The 22,853-nt window shown below is 39.5% G+C and overlaps 1 protein-coding gene across 4 annotated transcripts in view; it reads right to left on the reverse strand.

The window, feature by feature from the left end:
• The window catches only part of LOC137256600 (ecdysone receptor-like), a 129,803-nt gene that overhangs the window by 81,286 nt on the left and 25,664 nt on the right, over positions 1-22,853 (reverse strand). For 2 of the 4 annotated variants that reach the window (XM_067794476.1, XM_067794481.1), the window contains exon 1: positions 8,575-8,674. The exons of 1 other annotated variant lie outside the window; for it this stretch is intronic. The gene's annotated coding sequence lies outside the window, so the exon portion shown is untranslated. Of the gene's footprint in view, positions 1-2,426; positions 2,475-8,574; positions 8,675-22,853 lie in introns of those variants that run through there. One more of the 4 variants, XM_067794477.1, reaches the window with a different exon arrangement.

Genomic DNA, 22,853 nt, shown 5'->3' on the forward strand with positions numbered 1-22,853 from the left:
TAGAACTTTCATCACTAGTGCATGGACAGGTTGCGTTTAGTAACAGGTTTTTTCATTTTCTTTCTGAAATGAGATATATTGAGATTAGGTTTATACACAGACTTTGTGAATGATAATCATGTGAGCATTATGGCTGACTCTTCTTAGAATTTCCAAGAAAACATTTACTTACAAATGGAAAATAAGTAAGGACATATTTTAATTATCATAAAAGTAAGTCTTTTTTCTTGACAGATATCGCAATTCAGCTAATATTCAAAGTTAAACACTGATGGAACATGGCCTAATTGAACTATGGTATGGGGACATATGACAATGTACAACTTTGTATCGATTCACTGTATCAGCGGCCCCAGATGGATGCAATGGATGCAATGTGTGTTCACAATGTATGTGGCAAAACCCTGCACAAGCCCTTAACGCAATAAGATGTAAGGAGGGGTAAAATGAAGTACTTCACACTTGACTTGAGATTTGCTAACTACGGTTAACTTTAGTCCTACACAGAAACAAGGAAATGCCATCCTTGACTTGCTTGTTGGACACAGACTTACTTAAGTAGGCTTCTGTGTTGAAGCTGTTCCTTGACAAGTTATACTTTCTCTAAATTAAAACAAAATGTCTACATATACACATATTTAAACAGAAAATATGCTACAGGGACTAATTTTCCACTTTCCCTGATTTTTATGACATAATCATGGTGATGTTGTCATGAAAGAATAAATCAACATGGCATATGATGTTAATGTTTAGTGGACTATTTACCATGCTTACTGAGAAGTGATAAATAGCCAAAAAACATAACCCTACTTTGATACCATTGTGAAATTAAATAGCTATATTATGTGCAGACATGAAATGAAATCCAAATTTATTTGCAGATTGAAACAGTAAGCAGCAATTATCTAGTAACCGATGTACAAGTAAGATACCATTATTTGATTGCCTGAAATGTAAACCTGACTTGTCTCGGGCACTGGGCGATGGGATTTTTCAGCACTGTTAAGTCTGTGTCTTTGAATAAGGACCTGTCTGTGAATACTGTTGATATAAGGTGCTACAAAAACCCCAAACATTCTACTTGTGGATATGGAAATGATCCCACCATATAAAACTGACTTGTCATCATCCCATTCTTCCACAAGCAACTGCTGATGTAATAAACTAGTTTTCTTCCCGATAAACATAGAGAACAACATCCTGTTCAGACAAGAATGCTATCAATCATGTAACTTAGTGACAGAGTTGTGTCTCGCACCTCCTCCCCAGGACCTGAAGCTTGTTGTTGAAGCTATTTCTCTGTTACAAGTACAGGTAACCAGGGCCACGTGGTCCTCGTTGCCTCATAAACATATTGATAGCGAGACATGCTGAGGTCAGACAGGCGAGGTGTGGAAGGTCACGTCACATGATGTCCATCCCATCCGTACATTACACAAATGTTGATTCTTAATAATCTTATTTATGCTAATTTGTCAGTCATTCCTGGCTTGACTCTAAAAAACTTGGGATCACCACCATTAGCTGATGATTTCAAACTTTAAAATGTCTGTCAGAAACATAAAGTATAATAAGTATGATTTTAGGATGAATAACAGCTTTAAAATTTTACAACAGAGAAACAAAGACACTAAAAATAAAAATACACAATGCCTTTAAGAAAGTATTTTGAGATTACAATTTTTCATTAAATACAGATTCTGGTACTTGTATTAAGTTGAGTCCTATCCGTGATTTGAATTCACACTCTCAGAGTTAAACACCTGAATGCCAGCACATAAAGTGAGCCACCTAACCCACTCAGGCCCTACGGCTTCCACAATACTGGAAGTCTGAGTATTCCCCTTTTCCAGTGATTCCCAACATATTTCTAAGAAATCACAGTGCTGGTGAGATGACATTTAATCCTTATATAAAACAAAAGTGAAGGAAGTCACACGTTTATTCAAGAGATTCCTTCCAGCTCAGTCAGTAATTGATGAATCCATATTGCTTGAAATCTCCATTACCGATCACTACTGATCCATAGTGGATTATGACCAGACTCCAGCGATGAAGATATTCAGTGGCGTGAGGAAATCCACTTCATATACAGACAGCAAGACAGATTGGATTGACAAAAAACATCATAAGAAACATGGGAATGACAACTGACAGGAAAAGATGTTCTTTCAAAACTGTATTATCACATCAAGTATACGACATTGTCATGAAAATTGATACCTGAGCAGCCTTAAAACTTGTACTGATATGACAAATGGTGACTTGTGTTATCCAGTGTGTTACTCTCACAACAGCTCAAGTTCTTAAAAAAATGCTGAAATTGACTTTCATCAAATAGCTTTGAAACAGGCAAGTGGCATTAGACACATAAATTCTGTCTGCAGTCACTGCGTCATGGCTGAACCTAAATGAAAAATCACCTGATTATCTTGTCTGTAACCATGGGAACAAAGGAGGTAGACAAGAAACTAAGACATATGTCTGAAGTGTGTAAAGTGTTCAGATATAATAATCCACCACAGTCAGCACTTTGTAGACTGGAAAAGTCAGGACTTTTCATGTGAAGCATGTTTGAGGGGAGTGAACATTGTATTTGCAGCTGGGATATCATGACAAAAAACACTTAGATTAGTCCATTATAGAATTACTTTTGAAACATTAGAAGAAGGGCCATGTTACGACTGAAACTGCTATCACATGGTACATCCTTGAACTTGTAACCTACCCAAGGTCTACTTTCAGTCTGGTCGCCAGCTTACAAGATGAACTTTACAAACAATCTGGGATTAAATCTGAAATTATGACCACTTCCATCAATGTCCCATGTATGCCATTAACCAGAGGATGACCTGTAAAAACATGCGTATTCATCATAACTAAACACAGATGACTTTTCCCTGTGTGACCGTGAGGCTATGACCAGATGAAACACTGCCCCAAGCAACTTGTCAACATATACTTCTCTGATGACCAAGGCGAAGACCATCTCCCAATGACTCTGTGACCCTAACTGAACAAGGTCAAGGTAATTCTGAAGACTAATTATGCATGATATGGAAAATGACCCATAGGTCAGTCTGGACCCATGTATTGAGGTCAGCCATGTTCCAGAGTTCAGATGCTTGACCAAAACCGGGAGTCTTGTACAATTTCTTCAGTCTAACAAGCTTAACAATAACATAAGTTGACAGTGAGTGAGTGGGGTTTTGCAATGCTTTTAGAAAAGTCCAGCAATATCATGGCAAGGGAGACAAGAAAAGGGCTCCATGTCGGGAATCGAATCCAGGCTTCTGCATAATGAGATGAAGTTTATACCACTGAGCTATCTCATTGCCACTTGTAAATTCACAAGTTAATGCAAGAAAAGTTTCTCAAAGACATGTTTGCCCACAGAAATTTGTATGTTTCATGTATTTGATTTAAAAACACCCTAATAACTATAAATAAATAATACTTCAGCAGATCACCTTTTGAACAATTGTTAGGGGGCTAGTAAGTCAAAAGTCATTTGGCCTAAGAAAACCTTATTTAAGTCCTTTGCATCATTAAAACTCTGGTAAAAGAGACTGACTGAGAGTTTTTTATATTTAGTTTTCTCTTGACATTATAGGAGTCACTGATTACATATTTAAGCACAACCATCAAATCAGAAATATAATGACATGTACATCAAACATTAATAGAACATATTATTCTGTATGTGCATAGATAAACACGTCGAAATGCAATTAACGTATCAGCAAATACGAAACAAGCAGATTCATTAAATATTTTAAAACTGAGTGTTTTTCCTTCGTGCCTATCCAACAACTGGGCTAAAGATGACATATTTTTAGTGCTAAATTATCATTTTAGCTTCAGTATTTGTCTGCTTGTTTCCATATAGTGTCAACATTAAAGGATAAACAGAATCACCATGTACAATGACAATATGAGTGAAACCATCAAGAATTTCACGCACTGTCGTGAGTTTACCTAGGTCTTTTGGTAATCTTCTCTCTTACACTTCACAATAAAACCAAGGCATCATCCACTGTCGGCCATGTTTTTTGAGTTAGTTGTCTTTTGCCGCTTTTAGCAATATTCTAACAATATATGGGCTTCACAGATTGCACCCACGATGTCCTCCCAAAAGTTAGACCTCTCATTGACCCAACAGTTAGACATGTTAAAACAAGAAAGGTTATAGTTAGTTCACTACACTGTTACCTTCATTAATTGATGGACTTGTCAAAATGTTCTTCCAAAAACAATTTAAAGAAGAGATGAGAATGACAATGACATGGGGAATTGAACCTGGACCTTCGGCATGATGAGTGAATGCATTAACCACTAGGCTATCCCACTGCTCTTTCTCTCAGTGTAAATTTCAAGTTTTCTGCTAGGAGTTAACAAGGTCCAGGGGATATAGTTGCATGAACAAAATACTAGACTGCCTGTTATTATTGACAAATCACTTAACTGCAATCGTTTTTTCAAATGACACATGTTGCACTATTTTTTCTGAGAACTGGTATATTCTGCACAATAATGACCATCTTGGTGATTTAAGTTAACATCTACCCTGACTTTCATTCACAATTAACCCATAATTAATTCACAAAATGCATACCATATTTTGCAGAAAAAAACAAAGAAAAGATCACTTATTATCAAACCTAAATTCCTGTTAGAATTAGAATAGTAAGATATATTTAAGGGCCCTAGAATGAAGAAAAACAAAGAATACCACCATCAAACACTTCAGCTCCAAATGGAATATGGATACATATACCTCCTTCATGACATATTACAATACAATTTAGTGCCAATACACAGTCCCCGAAAACAGTTTTGCCTGTTTACCTGCTGTGAAAGTAATATTCACTCACTGTTGCAGAAATCTTACAGAAAATCCTCGAGAGAGTTTCAACATATTCCAAGGATGACCTCCAGACCATTAATGTACCACACATGATATCCAAAAGTAGGTCATGGTAAATATGCAGAAATGCATGTAGTTTAAATTCAGATAACACATACTGCATTCTAATGATCCTGACATCAAAGAAAAATATACCAGATGAAAAGGGATGTGTAATATTTGACATGAAACTAATAATGCAGTATTTTCAAAGGTCGACACTTGTAGGTTTGCATCACAGAATCTTCAACTATTACACTTCAAAGTTTCAAATCAAATGGTCGCTTTTGTGTTAACATCTGTATGTCTTAAGACATTTTACTAAATGATTTGTATTTTTTTCAACAATAATCATGCAAAATGTTCATCTATTAAATCCTTGCTTAATGTTGTCTCAGTGTAACTCAACCTTGTCGAAGCACCTCATACTGACGGAAAATCCTGAAGGCTAAGATTAGAAATGTACCAGATACTAGTATTCTGATGGCTGAAGGTTAGTGAATATTAGGCGCCAAATTATATCATGTATAATATCATGAATAATTATAACTTAAGGTAAACCATGTTGTATCCAAGAGTAAATTGTCTGACATGTCACTGAGTAGTAACCATGGAATTAAAAACCTCAGTATTTTTCATCAATATTTTGTAAAGGAAAAATTGGTTGTTTCCAAACCCTCCCTTTTAATAACAATCTAAACAGCCTACCTCCTGGCTATTTTTGCATAAAACAGTTAAATCTGTAACGATGCATCGAACTATTGATTGATTGCATATGTTAAGGCTCTGATAACAATTAATTGATGGTAGAAACGAAAAACTATTGATACATTGATATTATATGTGACCATCGATTGTCATCCCATCTCACTGGGGCTCTTTTTAAATTCAAACATACTGTAAACAGTAAACAATTATTACAGCAAAGTGAGGTAGATCACTAAGTTTAGTTCGTCATACGAATTTTCAACTAAAACGTGTGTAACTGACGAGCCAAACAACTGTTTCTTAGATCCATCGGTTCATTTTAAGTATGTGGTTGTATATTTCTACCACAATTGTATACATGTATTTAGTATCTTAGTAAGGCTGTTACAATTCACAAGGGTATTCGTTAGATTGAACCGTAGCCCTTCATGAATTCAATTTGTTGTTTTGTGGTCACCAGAATTGAATATTAACGAATATTTATGATTTATGATTGTTTGGAGGAAATGTGTTTTACTTCAACCCTTATGACCTTTTCAAAAGCAAGATACACAAGAATGGCCTTGCAGTAGTGCAAGTCATGTTAGTTTGCCAAGGTAACACATGCTACTGTCGACAATAACTAGTAAATACCAAATTCGTGTGGCATGAGATAAATGGCAATTGATGGGCCAACTTAACACTATCAACAATGGCATTCTATATTGGGCACACATCACTTAACTATAGTACTGTATTCATGAATAAATATACATATTCATTACCGAATATTTGTGATACATATGATGTTGGCCACATGGTGGTATCACTGCAGTCCTATGTCCTACATGATGTGACAGTACTGTGATCATAGGTCCCATGAAGTTCTGGGCTAGAAATGATCTTCAGTTACACATGCTTGTCATAAGAGGGGACTAACAGGATCGAGTGGTCAGACTTGCTGACTTGCTTGACATATGTCATCCGTTCCCAATTGCATGGATTGATGCTCATGATGATAATCACTGGGTTGTCTGTTTCAGACTTGAGTATTCACAGCCCAACGACATATAGCTGGAATAATGTTGAGTGAGGTGAAAAACTAAACCCACTCACTGAGATCTAAGTCATCAATTCGTGATTGATTGATCACCAACAGCGTGATCCTATATATGTTAACAGATAACTGATCTCCAGAAAATGGGGGCATCTCACTATATGTTAACAGATAACTGATCTCCAGAACATGGGGGCCTGTGAGATGGGCCTGAACTATCCCTGTGATCCCCTAGGCTAAACCACCTGTGTCCCAGTCAGTGCAACGAGAGTGGTACCTATCTCCTCACATGATGTAACAAGGTGAACTAACTGTACATTACAGTAGTGCTGGGATAACTGACACCTATGCTGTAATCAAGCTAATTACATCTCAAATTAACATGGCCATAAATTTACTTGTGTGCTTGCATGTGTGTGTATCTAGGTCATCATGACATCCTTGATGTAAGACCTTTCAGTACCTGAAATTTGATTTAATGTCATGGAAAGCGTGAAATTCCAGAGCTAAATAAAATTATAGTGGGTACTTTGATGTTAATTATACACCATTATGAGACTTACACAAATAATCGAGAGTGAATCCTGAAGTACAAGGAGGGTTGAAAAAAAAACATGCAACCGTCCTTGTACTTCTGGAATCGTACACAAATATTAGATATGTAAAACAAAATAATCAAAACACCAGAAATAAACAGAATTCACCAGATTTTTGTAAAAACTACAGAGTCAGTGTTCGGTTGACGTTCAAAACATGTTAATATACTTAGCGTCAAGACAAAACAATAAATCCACCAAATGCACCTATGGAGTGAATGTAAGAAAGTGTGTAATGGGGATACCCAGATAATACAAGCTCCATTTCGTTCCAAGTGACAGGTACAGCTACATGATGGTTGAGGTGTTTGTTGTGTTTCAAGCCAAAACTTTAAGGGCATTACCAAGTCTGTCCCATTCAATGATTTCATTATGAAGGATAAAACTGATATTCTGCAGTTGGCTGTGACATCAGAGGGCCTTCTTCCAACATTTGTCAGCTGCATTGGCAGAACTCATAGAAATTACAGTTTCCCAGTTTTATGGGGGACAGATCACAAACCGGTACCACCCCATTTAGTTTTTAGTCATAGAGTGAAAAACAAAAAGCAGAGATATATAAACAGCAATAATATACACTTCATATAGAAATTACTTGTACATTCATAAGTAAAAGTATTGCTGTTTAAATATTTTCTTTGATGCTGTTATTTATCAGCTATTACATAACTGTACACTGTCATAACTTTTGTAGTGAGAACACACTGTAGAAATGAAGACATAAGAAAAACACTGTATATGAAAGAACAGTAAACAAACATTACTACAATAGTGCTGTTGCATTTGTCAAATTGAAGACCCTACACTGGCAACAAGCTGAGAACAAACGATCTTGTAACAATGTTGGCAAGAGGATATAACACCGATATCATCTGCAAAATACACCAGTGACCTACAATAGACGCGCAATATATACAATATACAACATGCAACTCTTGTGTTATGCTTACAAAATAAAACGATATACATGGCCCAAAATGTGTGGTCACAGACATAGATTTCTTGCATGCTCCATACATGATACGTTTCCATGTTTTCTGCGGAATCATATCCAAAGTAGGTCGTCTCGCCTCACATTATCTAGCTGTCTTGCTAAAAGATGTCCACCCACAAATATCATGTACACTGTTTGTCTCAAAACCTGCGGCTGTTGTGAATATTTCCTACACTGAAGTACATAAATTTCGGTCACCAACGTCGTGAGTAGCCAATTTTCCCATCGTCGTCAACAATATTTGACGTGTCATCAAAGATCAAGGCATGTTGTATAAATATACAGCGGTATAATACATCTCAAGACCACAGTGTAAAAGAATAATACATACCCGAATCTTAAAAGTTGTAATTAAAAGGTATATCCACCTATGACGTTGGCTAGTTTGTTGATCACAACATTCCCGACTCCATTTGCAGAGGGCGCTATTCGACCTTCACCCTGCCCGCTGGCTCACCTTAGTCACATGGTACCGCTAAGCTTCGCCAATACCGTATTTAACTGTGTGAAATATTACAATCAACGACACACCTTTTCTTAAAAAATAAAAACGGTTTAATAAACACTCTGCTTCTTTTCAGTTATGAAAGTTACAGTAGTATTATGCAGTCAGTTTAAATCAGTAAGATTGTAGATATATTCTATTTGTGCATCAGTTTATCAGTAGCAGCCGAGTTTTTCAACTCTTGTACTTTTCCGGGAATCATTTCGGTATTTAAAACGTTCATTTATGAGTCAAAACTAAACGAACAGTATATTGAACTGTACACACAAATTGTCCCTAAAGCTCATAGGCATAACAGGGTCATTTATTCAAATAATGGGCTATATATAGTTGTCACTCGGAATATCATGTTTAAAGCTTACTTGGGTATTATTTATAAGAAAACCTCACCCCAAACTCATAGATTGTCATTATATCATACATTAATTTAACGAAGAAACATACATGTATTATCATATCTAATTTTGTTTAAAGAACTAATTTCAATTATCATTGTTTATAAATCATTTTGAAGCAAAGAAACTCGTCCGCGAGGTGGGTCTACAGGTAAGCTGTCTGGTCAGTACTCGTGCAACAAACATTTAAGCATATAATATTATTGATCGTACAGTGAATTTAACAACACTGTTTACGGTATGATAGAGTACCTGTGGCGGCCTCAGCTTGTGACGTCATTACTGGCCAGTACTGTTATTATCACACAGTCGTGAGCTATTGTCGGTCAACAATACGTGCTCGGGTCACATGACGTAACATTCGCTACCGTGACGTAATATTGCCCAGTGGCGTTTAAGCGGCTGACTGTGTATTTTGTTCTTTGAAAGGGAAAGAATAATGAACCGACGCTTAATATTTGTTCTTGCCTCAACTCGACGCCAGACACGAAAGAGCCGTTGTAGCTGGTGATTGGCCTGAGGGAATGTTGGTATCTGGAGAGTGGGAGATACGGTCTATGTCTACTAGTATATAAGCAATGTAGAACTGCCACCGGCTATGTTGTTGTAAGCTATTTGCACACCGGACTGGGCCAGTTTAGAAGCGGTGGTTGACGTGTAGGGCTGGTATTTGAAGTAAACAATTTACATATAAAAATATTCAGCAAATGTCTCAAGAATTATTACAAATATTTGTTACAACCAGACAAATTAATTATATATCGAAGGTTATATCGAAGGATTTGTAAACTACAACATACAATAAAGGTGAAAGCTTTTTCATTTCTGGTTAGTGCCGCACTCAGCAAAAGATCAGCTATATGGCGACGGTCTGGAAATAATTGAACCTGGACCAGACAATCCAGTGATCACCGGCATGTGCATCTATCTTTACGCAAATGGGATGTACGATGACATAACACGTGTCAATCAAGCCAGCGCACATGACCACCAGATACCTATCGTCGCCTATTACGACAAGTGTGGACGTTTGAAGACCAATTCTGGCCGAAATTTTCACGACTGAAAGGTAAATGAATGATACTTGTAGCTATAGACAACAGGCCGCCATAGTGGTGACTTCTACATTTCTGTCAATCAAATCCAGTTATACTGATCTAGATCTGTTCTTCTTTCTTGATCATTCGTAATTACCCATAAGTTCGTTTTATCTCTCTTTATCTATATCTGTTTTCTGAATGCAACTAAACTGGTTTGTTTTTATTTTTGCTTTTTTTTGTATTCTATGAATTTTGGAAACATAAAATGTATAATGTGTGTTTGGAGGGCCATTTAAATACTAATCTTAAAATTAAGTAAATTGGCACCCGCAGTTTTGAAATTCCATAATTTTCTCATCACCTTCTTCTTATTATATTCTTCTTATTATAATGTGGTATTCCAGGTAAAGACCTGTTACATATAATGATGATGATAATATATGAAAACATGTACAATGTAAATGACGCCCTCCCCCCTTACAAACACACACACAATTAACATTTACGAGAGTGCCCCCCCTCCCCCCCCCCCCCCCCCCCCCCCCGAACAATTGGGTGTCCTCATAACCATTCCTCTCACACACTTGGCCATGTTTTGTCAAGCCGTGTGGAATCACTTGCTTTTCTATTCCACTGATTTGACTGCCACAAAACAGAACGATTCACTGTAATCGTTGGGACCGACTTCAACAAAGAGTGTCTGAGTGCGGTTTGGCGAGAGTGGTCTTTTGCACCAAAATCGTGAACAATCACCATTTTTCCAAATGTGCGAAACATATTCTTAAAACTAATGTGATTGTCACTGTTTGAAATATTAAACTTGTATCGCTATTTGGTCTCAAGTCTCAACAGACAAAAGATCAATCCAAACATGAGTTCACAGATGAGTGAACATTCAAAGCTCATTCAGCCGTTTCCGTGCAAATTTCTACCTGTGTAATTACAACTTGAAGCGCGTTTTCCGCTGCTGTAAATAACGACACGATTACGTAAGGACAACATGACTGCGTGGGCTTCACGCAGCCCGACCACGAACCACGCAAGGCTTTAAGCGAGGTGCACTTGGCAACCTTACCGCTCGAAATACAGTCAATGATGGTGTGGCAAGCTGCGCTGGTGGCAACAGACGCCGCCAATAGTACGTAATGTTAGGTCAAAATAATTCTTCTTCATTACTGATCTGTTCGACCATCTAGTTTATATTATGCATGTTAAATGTGGTTCCATTGTCAAAGATAGTCCACCTGACCTTAAAGAAAGAATATAATAGGAATGGATTTTGATTTAAAAGAAAATTATTTTTCATGTGTTTTTCTTCATTTGAGATATACATTCTTTACAAATGCCAAGGAGTAGCGTAGTAAAATTGTTCCTCTATAGTCGGGCTGATTTGTAGTCCAGTGGTTGATGCGTCCGCTCATCGCGCCGAAGACTCTGGTTCAATTCCCACAGAGTATTGTATATGAAGCCGATTTCTAGTGTCCCCCACCATGATATTGTTGTAGTTTTGCTAACGTGGCGTAAAAGTCTACTCACTCCATATTTTTTTTAGACATGTGTAAAACGAAGCAGTATGGGAAAGAAGTATATGGATCTAAGATACGAAAGAAAGAACACGTGTTTTCATTCTTAAAGTTTTTTTAAGAATAAGAGAACGTTATAGGATTGTTTGTTGTGGGCTTACACCTGTCCAGCCTCTGTCCAGCCAGAGTCGGGCCTCTGTTTAGCCACTGTCCAGCCGAGTCGGGCCTCTGTTTAGCCTCTGTCCAGCCAGAGTCGGGCCTCTGTTTAGCCTCTGTCCAGCGACTATTCAGCCACTGTCCAGCCACTGGCAAGTTAAAGTTGAGCGACTGTTATCCTTATATTGTTTCGAGAGAATTTACAAAGATGTGTTACGAGAAAGCTTGGAGTTTCGAAAAGCACTGGATCGAGTTTAAACCTTTGGGTTCTCTACTAGCTCCCAGAGCTCACACACTCGTCTGAACTATTATTACAGAATACATTTTATTCGACATAATGATCAGTTTAGACATACGAGGTAATGTTACTGATCATAGCTTACTGAGGTTCTTGTTCGAAGATGCATTACCCTTTGTGCAGTTTCACTGTTTGGTGTAATATTTCATGACATTTGCGATTTTATACCCACATAAATATTCGCGTTACTTTAAATCTGTGTTTTAAGGTACTGTGATATTGGTCTGTTCGGGGAATCGAAAAACAGAAGAAAGATTGCGAAAACTGAAAAAAATCTCACAGACACCTACTCGTTTATTTTTCTATGATAAATACACGATCAAAGTTTGAAATAGCTTTACTGGGATCACTTGGACCCATGACTTAATCATATTAGAAACCGTCAGTGTGCGGAAAAATACCCAGTCTTTTCCCCAGAAACTAATTACGTTTGGCGTAAAGAGAGAAATGGTTGTGAAAATGTTGTGGATGGATTAGTGAATATCAGACTTGACTTACTTGACTCACTTGTCTTATTTGTCTTACATGACTCACTTGTCTTACTTGACTTACTTGTCTTACATGACTTACTTGACTCACTTGTCTTATTTTCTTACTTGTCTTACATGACTCACTTGTCTTACTTGACTTACTTGCCTTACATAGCTTACTTGACTCACTTGTTTTACTTGACTTACATGTCTTACATGTGTTACATGACTCACTTGTCTTACTTGACTCACTTGTCTTACATGTCTTACATGACTCACTTGTCTTACTTCTCTTACATGACTTACTTGACTCACTTGATTTACTTGAGTCACTTGTCTTACTTACCCTACTTATCTTACGTGACTTATTTGACTCACTTAATTTACTTGACTCACTTGTCTTACATGACTCACTTGTCTTACTTGACTTACTTATTCTTAGAATTATTCTTACTTGACTTACCTGAATAATTTGTCTTGGGGTAATGGCCTTACCTGTCTTATTTGACTTACTTGTCTTACATGTCTTACTTGACTTACGTGACTTATGCCTTCTCGCGCTTAATAGAGAACAGACTATCGACCACAATCCCAATCGGTCTGGGCGTGTTGTAAAATGGTACTTCAGGAATAACCAGCTTTAGACTGACGAGGAACTCTCACAAAAAATCTCAGTATATTCTACACTAAGGAGTAAGTTTTAATTCTGAGAATGTTTATAGATACGGTCCCAGAATTTCGCGAAAAGGATTAGCAAATCCTGCCAATCCGGTAGAACCCGCCATTCACAAAACGTGTCTGTATGTGCTTGACGTCATTAAGTAGTACTCCTGCCTTGCTTGTAAACAAATTAAACACAAGTGATCGATGGACCGGAAAAGCACCCAAAACAGTTAAAAAATTATGCATTACGATTGTTGTGAAGAAGTGCCGAGACTCCGATGCTTGAAAGCATAGAAAATCTGTTGAGAGAAAGAATTGTTTAATAGTGAGTGAGTTTATGTCTACGCCGCTTTTACAATGTTCCAGGAATATCACAGCAAGGACATCAGAAATGACTTCACACATTGTACCTGTGTGAGGGATTTGTTTTGTAACACAGTGGTGGTCAGTTTGAACTAACGCCTCCAACCAAACATCGCTTTTGTAGTTGACTCACCACAAACACCTTTATTTCCACTGCAAGGCAGGATACTGATTAATAAAACACCACTTATGAAAAGATTGTATGCAGTACAATGTATATGTTCACATAGTGCTTCAAACAAGCAATAACCGTGTGATCTAAAGTGTCGTATACACACGCATAGGGAGTTTCAATGTTAAACACTTGGCATGAGAAAACAAACATTACCAGAGTCTGTATCACTTTGTTTTTCCTTAATCATAGGATGTCAGTCTCAACGACACATCATACTAACAATCTTAACTCTCTGGGATCTTGCAACTCTTGCAGCCTCTGGGCACACCAAGTTAATTCAACTCTTACGAGGTTTGACTGAAACATACTTCATTCAAATGAGAAACGGATTGGGTACAAGTTATCCAACTTAAGTAAGCCCTCTCTACAACAGCATATTACTACAACAAAGTTGAACAAGAGACAGACAAAGGGTAGAGCTATACATGTACAGACAGAGTTATTTAAATCGTTTAGTGTTATGGATGTAGCTATCTACAGATTTAAAAACATTCTGATTTTCACCAAGCGAGAGACCTGCATTGCCAGTCAAGACGAGATTAATATCAATACATGCTCTATGATTCACAATATTTTCGAAAGAAGTTATATTTGTTCTCTTTGAATTATATACAATGGATATTCAAGAAAATAATGAAAAGCATTTTCACAAATATGGTCACACTGACAAAGTGCATCACTTCTAACACTGATTCTAAATAAATCATTATTAAGTGTACTTGTGACATATCTTAGTCTGCAAAACATTTACCTTACTTTTCCCGTATGAGAAGTATTAAGGCGCACAATTTTGTTTCACATGAACTGTGGTTTTAAAAGACACAACAGAATTATTTTTTTTCGCATGAGAAAAACGAATTAAAACAACAACAACAAAAAACCAAAACAAAAACAAACAAGCAAACAAAGAGCAGTGCCCTATGTAAATAAAAGACTAGGATATTCCTAACTTCTTTTTAGTATTATCCTTATTCCGTCTTATCTATAACTCGTTGGCAAGCAATAAATAAGTGTCAAGACGAAAAAAATAAAAATAAATAAAAATACAATTTCTGATAGCTAAGGGAATGTTATTCCACAGTTTAGTTGATGAAAAAAGATAAACTCGAATATCATAGTCATGTACAGGGTTGAGTGTAATTACTTGATTTTCTTAATTCATAGTTCGTTCGATTACCTACTACAGGAGGGAGTAAGTCATTGAGAAAACTTGGAGAAAGGCCAGTATGTGTCTTAGGAAAAAACAAGAATTCTTTCATCCTACTTCTCTTAGATAGTAATTCCCATCCCGTTTCAAAGCATACCAGTAACTATACGAGTCGCTTCAAGTTGTAACATTTCTAATCTATTAGATTCTTAACCCCACCCCCACCCCCCAAAAAAAAACAAAACAAAAAAAAACAACAAAAAAAACCCCAAAAAACAAACAAACAAAAAACAACAAAAACAAACAAACAAACAAACAACCAACCAACCAACAAACAAAAAACAAACAAACAAAAAAAACCCAAACAAACAAAAAACAACCGTCCCATACTTCAGCTGCGTACTCGAAATGTGGTCTTATGAATACAGTATAAATGTTACACAGTATAAATGTTGCTCTGTTGAGGAGAAACTTTAACTTTCGAAATTCTCCAACCATTTTAGAAGTCTCTTTGACAATACTTTCAATATTATGGTGCCAACACCCGTTACATGAAAAGGCTAGTCCAAAATGTTTATGAAAGTCAACTGTTTTGACATGACAATTGTCAAATTTCAAATTAATGGCTGTTTCGCCATCTTTCATCGTAAACAGCATAACTTCCGTTTTGTTCGGATTATACGAAATTAGGTAGTCCTTTGCCCAATTACATAATATATATACATTTTCATTCATTCGTCTTTCCATCAACTGCTTTTCTTTTGACAAAGCTTCCAGTGACGTGTCGTCAGCGACAAGCCGAGTTTTACGATGTAGTTTATCTGCTATCTCATTTACATACACAAAGAAAAGAAACGGACCTAACACTGATCCCTGTGGAAATCCTGCTATTAAAACCAAAGGCTTGAGAAGGTGAACAATGAATGATAGCGTGGAGAAGGTGAACTATGAGTGACAGATACGAGAAGGTGAACTATGAGTGTCAGTGTTGAGGAGGTGAACTATGAGTGAGAGAGTGGAGAAGTTGAAGTATGAGTGACAATGTGTAGAAGGTGAACTATGAGTGACAGTAAGGAGACGGTGAAGTATGAGTGTCAGTGTTGAGGAGGTGAACTATGAGTGACAGTAAGGAGACGGTGAACTATGAGTGTCAGTGTTGAGGAGGTGAACTATGAGTGTCAGTGTGTAGAAGGTGAACTGTGAGTGTCAGTGTGTAGAAGGTGAACTATGAGTGTCAGTGTTGAGGAGGTGAACTATGAGTGACAGTGTGGAGAAGGTGAACTGTGAGTGACAGTGTGGAGAAGGTGAACTGTGAGTGTCAGTGTTGAGGAAGTGAACTATGAGTGTCAGTGTTCAGGAGGTGAACTATGAGTGTCAGTGTTGAGGAAGTGAACTATGAGTGACAGTAAGGAGAAGGTGAACTGTGAGTGACAGTGTGTAGAAGGTGAACTATGAGTGACAGTGTGTAGAAGGTGAACTATGAGTGACAGTGTGTAGAAGGTGAACTATGAGTGACAGTGTGTAGAAGGTGAACTGTGAGTGACAGTGTGTAGAAGGTGAACTATGAGTGACAGTGTGTAGAAGGTGAACTATGAGTGTCAGTGTTGAGGAGGTGAACTATGAGTGACAGTGTGTAGAAGGTGAAGTATGAGTGACAGTGTGGAGAAGGTGAAGTATGAGTGTCAGTGTGGAGAAGGTGAACTATGAGTGTCAGTGTGTAGAAGGTGAACTATGAGTGTCAGTGTGTAGAAGGTGAACTGTGAGTGACAGTGTGGAGAAGGTGAACTATGAGTGACAGTGTGTAGAAGGTGAACTATGAGTGACAGTGTGTAGAAGGTGAACTATAAGTGACAGTGTGTAGAAGGTGAACTGTGAGTGACAGTGTGGAGAAGGTGAACTATAAGTGACAGTGTGGAGAAGGTGAACTATGAGTGACAGTGTGGAGAAGGTGAACTGTGAGTGACAGTGTGGAGAAGGTGAACTGTGAGTGACAGTGTGTAGAAGGTGAACTATGAGTGACAGTGTGGAGAAGGTGAACTGTGAGTGACAGTGTGTAGAAGGTGAACTATGAGTGACAGTGTGGAGAAGGTGAACTATGAGTGACAGTGTGTAGAAGGTGAACTATGAGTGACAGTGTGGAGAAGGTGAACTGTGAGTGACAGTGTGTAGAAGGTGAACTATAAGTGACAGTGTGGAGAAGGTGAACTATGAGTGACAGTGTGGAGAAGGTGAACTGTGAGTGACAGTGTGGAGAAGGTGAACTGTGAGTGACAGTGTGGAGAAGGTGAACTATGAGTGACAGTGTGGAGAAGGTGAACTGTGAGTGACAGTGTGTAGAAGGTGAACTATGAGTGTCAGTGTTGAGGAAGTGAACTATGAGTGTCAGTGTGTAGAAGGTGAACTATGAGTGTCAGTGTGGAGAAGGTGAACTGTGAGTGACAGTGTGTAGAAGGTGAACTATGAGTGTCAGTGTGTAGAAGGTGAACTGTGAGTGTCAGTGTGTAGAAGGTGAACTATGAGTGTCAGTGTGTAGAAGGTGAACTATGAGTGTCAGTGTTGAGGAGGTGAACTATGAGTGTCAGTGTGTAGAAGGTGAACTGTGAGTGTCAGTGTGTAGAAGGTGAACTATGAGTGACAGTAAGGAGACGGTGAAGTATGAGTGACAGTGTGTAGAAGGTGAACTGTGAGTGACAGTGTGGAGAAGGTGAACTGTGAGTGTCAGTGTTGAGGAAGTGAACTATGAGTGTCAGTGTTGAGGAGGTGAACAATGAGTGTCAGTGTTGAGGAAGTGAACTATGAGTGTCAGTGTTGAGGAGGTGAACTATGAGTGTCAGTGTGGAGAAGGTGAACTGTGAGTGACAGTGTGTAGAAGGTGAACTATGAGTGACAGTGTGTAGAAGGTGAACTATGAGTGACAGTGTGTAGAAGGTGAACTATGAGTGACAGTGTGTAGAAGGTGAACTGTGAGTGACAGTGTGTAGAAGGTGAACTATGAGTGACAGTGTGTAGAAGGTGAACTATGAGTGTCAGTGTTGAGGAGGTGAACTATGAGTGACAGTGTGTAGAAGGTGAAGTATGAGTGACAGTGTGGAGAAGGTGAAGTATGAGTGTCAGTGTGGAGAAGGTGAACTATGAGTGTCAGTGTGTAGAAGGTGAACTATGAGTGTCAGTGTGTAGAAGGTGAACTGTGAGTGACAGTGTGGAGAAGGTGAACTATGAGTGACAGTGTGTAGAAGGTGAACTATGAGTGACAGTGTGGAGAAGGTGAACTGTGAGTGACAGTGTGTAGAAGGTGAACTATAAGTGACAGTGTGGAGAAGGTGAACTATGAGTGACAGTGTGGAGAAGGTGAACTGTGAGTGACAGTGTGGAGAAGGTGAACTGTGAGTGACAGTGTGGAGAAGGTGAACTATGAGTGACAGTGTGGAGAAGGTGAACTGTGAGTGACAGTGTGTAGAAGGTGAACTATGAGTGTCAGTGTTGAGGAAGTGAACTATGAGTGTCAGTGTGTAGAAGGTGAACTATGAGTGTCAGTGTGGAGAAGGTGAACTGTGAGTGACAGTGTGTAGAAGGTGAAGTATGAGTGACAGTGTTGAGGAAGTGAACTATGAGTGACAGTGTGTAGAAGGTGAACTATGAGTGTCAGTGTGTAGAAGGTGAACTGTGAGTGACAGTGTGGAGAAGGTGAACTGTGAGTGACAGTGTGGAGAAGGTGAACTGTGAGTGACAGTGTGGAGAAGGTGAACTATAAGTGACAGTGTGGAGAAGGTGAACTATGAGTGTCAGTGTGGAGAAGGTGAACTGTGAGTGACAGTGTGTAGAAGGTGAACTATAAGTGACAGTGTGGAGAAGGTGAACTATGAGTGACAGTGTGGAGAAGGTGAACTGTGAGTGACAGTGTGTAGAAGGTGAACTATGAGTGTCAGTGTTGAGGAAGTGAACTATGAGTGTCAGTGTGTAGAAGGTGAACTATGAGTGTCAGTGTGTAGAAGGTGAAGTATGAGTGTCAGTGTGTAGAAGGTGAACTATGAGTGTCAGTGTGTAGAAGGTGAACTGTGAGTGACAGTGTGGAGAAGGTGAACTGTGAGTGACAGTGTGGAGAAGGTGAACTGTGAGTGACAGTGTGGAGAAGGTGAACTATAAGTGACAGTGTGGAGAAGGTGAACTATGAGTGTCAGTGTGTAGAAGGTGAACTATAAGTGACAGTGTGGAGAAGGTGAAGTATGCGTGACAGTGTTGAGGAAGTGAACTATGAGTGTCAGTGTTGAGGAAGTGAACTATGAGTGTCAGTGTGTAGAAGGTGAACTGTGAGTGACAGTGTGGAGAAGGTGAACTGTGAGTGACAGTGTGGAGAAGGTGAACTGTGAGTGACAGTGTGGAGAAGGTGAACTGTGAGTGACAGTGTGGAGAAGGTGAACTGTGAGTGACAGTGTGGAGAAGGTGAACTGTAAGTGACAGTGTGGAGAAGGTGAAGTATGAGTGACAGTGTGTAAAAGGTGAACTATAAGTGACAGTGTGGAGAAGGTGAAGTATGCGTGACAGTGTGGAGAAGGTGAACTGTGAGTGACAGTGTGGAGAAGGTGAACTGTGAGTGACAGTGTGGAGAAGGTGAACTATGAGTGACAGTAAGGAGACGGTGAAGTATGAGTGACAGTGTTGAGGAAGTGAACTATGAGTGTCAGTGTTGAGGAAGTGAACTATGAGTGTCAGTGTGTAGAAGGTGAACTGTGAGTGACAGTGTGGAGAAGGTGAACTGTGAGTGACAGTGTGGAGAAGGTGAACTGTGAGTGACAGTGTGGAAAAGGTGAACTATAAGTGACAGTGTGGAGAAGGTGAACTATGAGTGTCAGTGTTGAGGAAGTGAACTATGAGTGTCAGTGTGTAGAAGGTGAACTATGAGTGTCAGTGTGGAGAAGGTGAACTGTGAGTGACAGTGTGTAGAAGGTGAAGTATGAGTGACAGTGTTGAGGAAGTGAACTATGAGTGACAGTGTGTAGAAGGTGAACTATGAGTGTCAGTGTGTAGAAGGTGAACTGTGAGTGACAGTGTGGAGAAGGTGAACTGTGAGTGACAGTGTGGAGAAGGTGAACTGTGAGTGACAGTGTGGAGAAGGTGAACTATAAGTGACAGTGTGGAGAAGGTGAACTATGAGTGTCAGTGTGGAGAAGGTGAACTGTGAGTGACAGTGTGTAGAAGGTGAACTATAAGTGACAGTGTGGAGAAGGTGAACTATGAGTGACAGTGTGGAGAAGGTGAACTGTGAGTGACAGTGTGTAGAAGGTGAACTATGAGTGTCAGTGTTGAGGAAGTGAACTATGAGTGTCAGTGTGTAGAAGGTGAACTATGAGTGTCAGTGTGTAGAAGGTGAAGTATGAGTGTCAGTGTGTAGAAGGTGAACTATGAGTGTCAGTGTGTAGAAGGTGAACTGTGAGTGACAGTGTGGAGAAGGTGAACTGTGAGTGACAGTGTGGAGAAGGTGAACTGTGAGTGACAGTGTGGAGAAGGTGAACTATAAGTGACAGTGTGGAGAAGGTGAACTATGAGTGTCAGTGTGTAGAAGGTGAACTATAAGTGACAGTGTGGAGAAGGTGAAGTATGCGTGACAGTGTTGAGGAAGTGAACTATGAGTGTCAGTGTTGAGGAAGTGAACTATGAGTGTCAGTGTGTAGAAGGTGAACTGTGAGTGACAGTGTGGAGAAGGTGAACTGTGAGTGACAGTGTGGAGAAGGTGAACTGTGAGTGACAGTGTGGAGAAGGTGAACTATAAGTGACAGTGTGGAGAAGGTGAACTATGAGTGTCAGTGTGTAGAAGGTGAACTATAAGTGACAGTGTGGAGAAGGTGAAGTATGCGTGACAGTGTTGAGGAAGTGAACTATGAGTGTCAGTGTTGAGGAAGTGAACTATGAGTGTCAGTGTGTAGAAGGTGAACTGTGAGTGACAGTGTGGAGAAGGTGAACTGTGAGTGACAGTGTGGAGAAGGTGAACTGTGAGTGACAGTGTGGAGAAGGTGAACTGTGAGTGACAGTGTGGAGAAGGTGAACTATAAGTGACAGTGTGGAGAAGGTGAACTATGAGTGTCAGTGTGTAGAAGGTGAACTATAAGTGACAGTGTGGAGAAGGTGAAGTATGCGTGACAGTGTTGAGGAAGTGAACTATGAGTGTCAGTGTTGAGGAAGTGAACTATGAGTGTCAGTGTGTAGAAGGTGAACTGTGAGTGACAGTGTGGAGAAGGTGAACTGTGAGTGACAGTGTGGAGAAGGTGAACTGTGAGTGACAGTGTGGAGAAGGTGAACTGTGAGTGACAGTGTGGAGAAGGTGAACTGTGAGTGACAGTGTGGAGAAGGTGAACTGTGAGTGACAGTGTGGAGAAGGTGAACTGTAAGTGACAGTGTGGAGAAGGTGAAGTATGAGTGACAGTGTGTAAAAGGTGAACTATAAGTGACAGTGTGGAGAAGGTGAAGTATGCGTGACAGTGTGGAGAAGGTGAACTGTGAGTGACAGTGTGGAGAAGGTGAACTGTGAGTGACAGTGTGGAGAAGGTGAACTATGAGTGACAGTAAGGAGACGGTGAAGTATGAGTGACAGTGTTGAGGAAGTGAACTATGAGTGTCAGTGTTGAGGAAGTGAACTATGAGTGTCAGTGTGTAGAAGGTGAACTGTGAGTGACAGTGTGGAGAAGGTGAACTGTGAGTGACAGTGTGGAGAAGGTGAACTGTGAGTGACAGTGTGGAAAAGGTGAACTATAAGTGACAGTGTGGAGAAGGTGAACTATGAGTGTCAGTGTTGAGGAAGTGAACTATGAGTGTCAGTGTGTAGAAGGTGAACTATGAGTGTCAGTGTGGAGAAGGTGAACTGTGAGTGACAGTGTGTAGAAGGTGAAGTATGAGTGACAGTGTTGAGGAAGTGAACTATGAGTGACAGTGTGTAGAAGGTGAACTATGAGTGTCAGTGTGTAGAAGGTGAACTGTGAGTGACAGTGTGGAGAAGGTGAACTGTGAGTGACAGTGTGGAGAAGGTGAACTGTGAGTGACAGTGTGGAGAAGGTGAACTATAAGTGACAGTGTGGAGAAGGTGAACTATGAGTGTCAGTGTGGAGAAGGTGAACTGTGAGTGACAGTGTGTAGAAGGTGAACTATAAGTGACAGTGTGGAGAAGGTGAACTATGAGTGACAGTGTGGAGAAGGTGAACTGTGAGTGACAGTGTGTAGAAGGTGAACTATGAGTGTCAGTGTTGAGGAAGTGAACTATGAGTGTCAGTGTGTAGAAGGTGAACTATGAGTGTCAGTGTGTAGAAGGTGAAGTATGAGTGTCAGTGTGTAGAAGGTGAACTATGAGTGTCAGTGTGTAGAAGGTGAACTGTGAGTGACAGTGTGGAGAAGGTGAACTGTGAGTGACAGTGTGGAGAAGGTGAACTGTGAGTGACAGTGTGGAGAAGGTGAACTATAAGTGACAGTGTGGAGAAGGTGAACTATGAGTGTCAGTGTGTAGAAGGTGAACTATAAGTGACAGTGTGGAGAAGGTGAAGTATGCGTGACAGTGTTGAGGAAGTGAACTATGAGTGTCAGTGTTGAGGAAGTGAACTATGAGTGTCAGTGTGTAGAAGGTGAACTGTGAGTGACAGTGTGGAGAAGGTGAACTGTGAGTGACAGTGTGGAGAAGGTGAACTGTGAGTGACAGTGTGGAGAAGGTGAACTGTGAGTGACAGTGTGGAGAAGGTGAACTGTGAGTGACAGTGTGGAGAAGGTGAACTGTAAGTGACAGTGTGGAGAAGGTGAACTATGAGTGACAGTGTGTAAAAGGTGAACTATAAGTGACAGTGTGGAGAAGGTGAAGTATGCGTGACAGTGTGGAGAAGGTGAACTGTGAGTGACAGT

Source organism: Haliotis asinina, chromosome 11, assembly GCF_037392515.1.
Source record: "Haliotis asinina isolate JCU_RB_2024 chromosome 11, JCU_Hal_asi_v2, whole genome shotgun sequence".
Lineage (NCBI taxonomy): Eukaryota > Metazoa > Mollusca > Gastropoda > Lepetellida > Haliotidae > Haliotis > Haliotis asinina.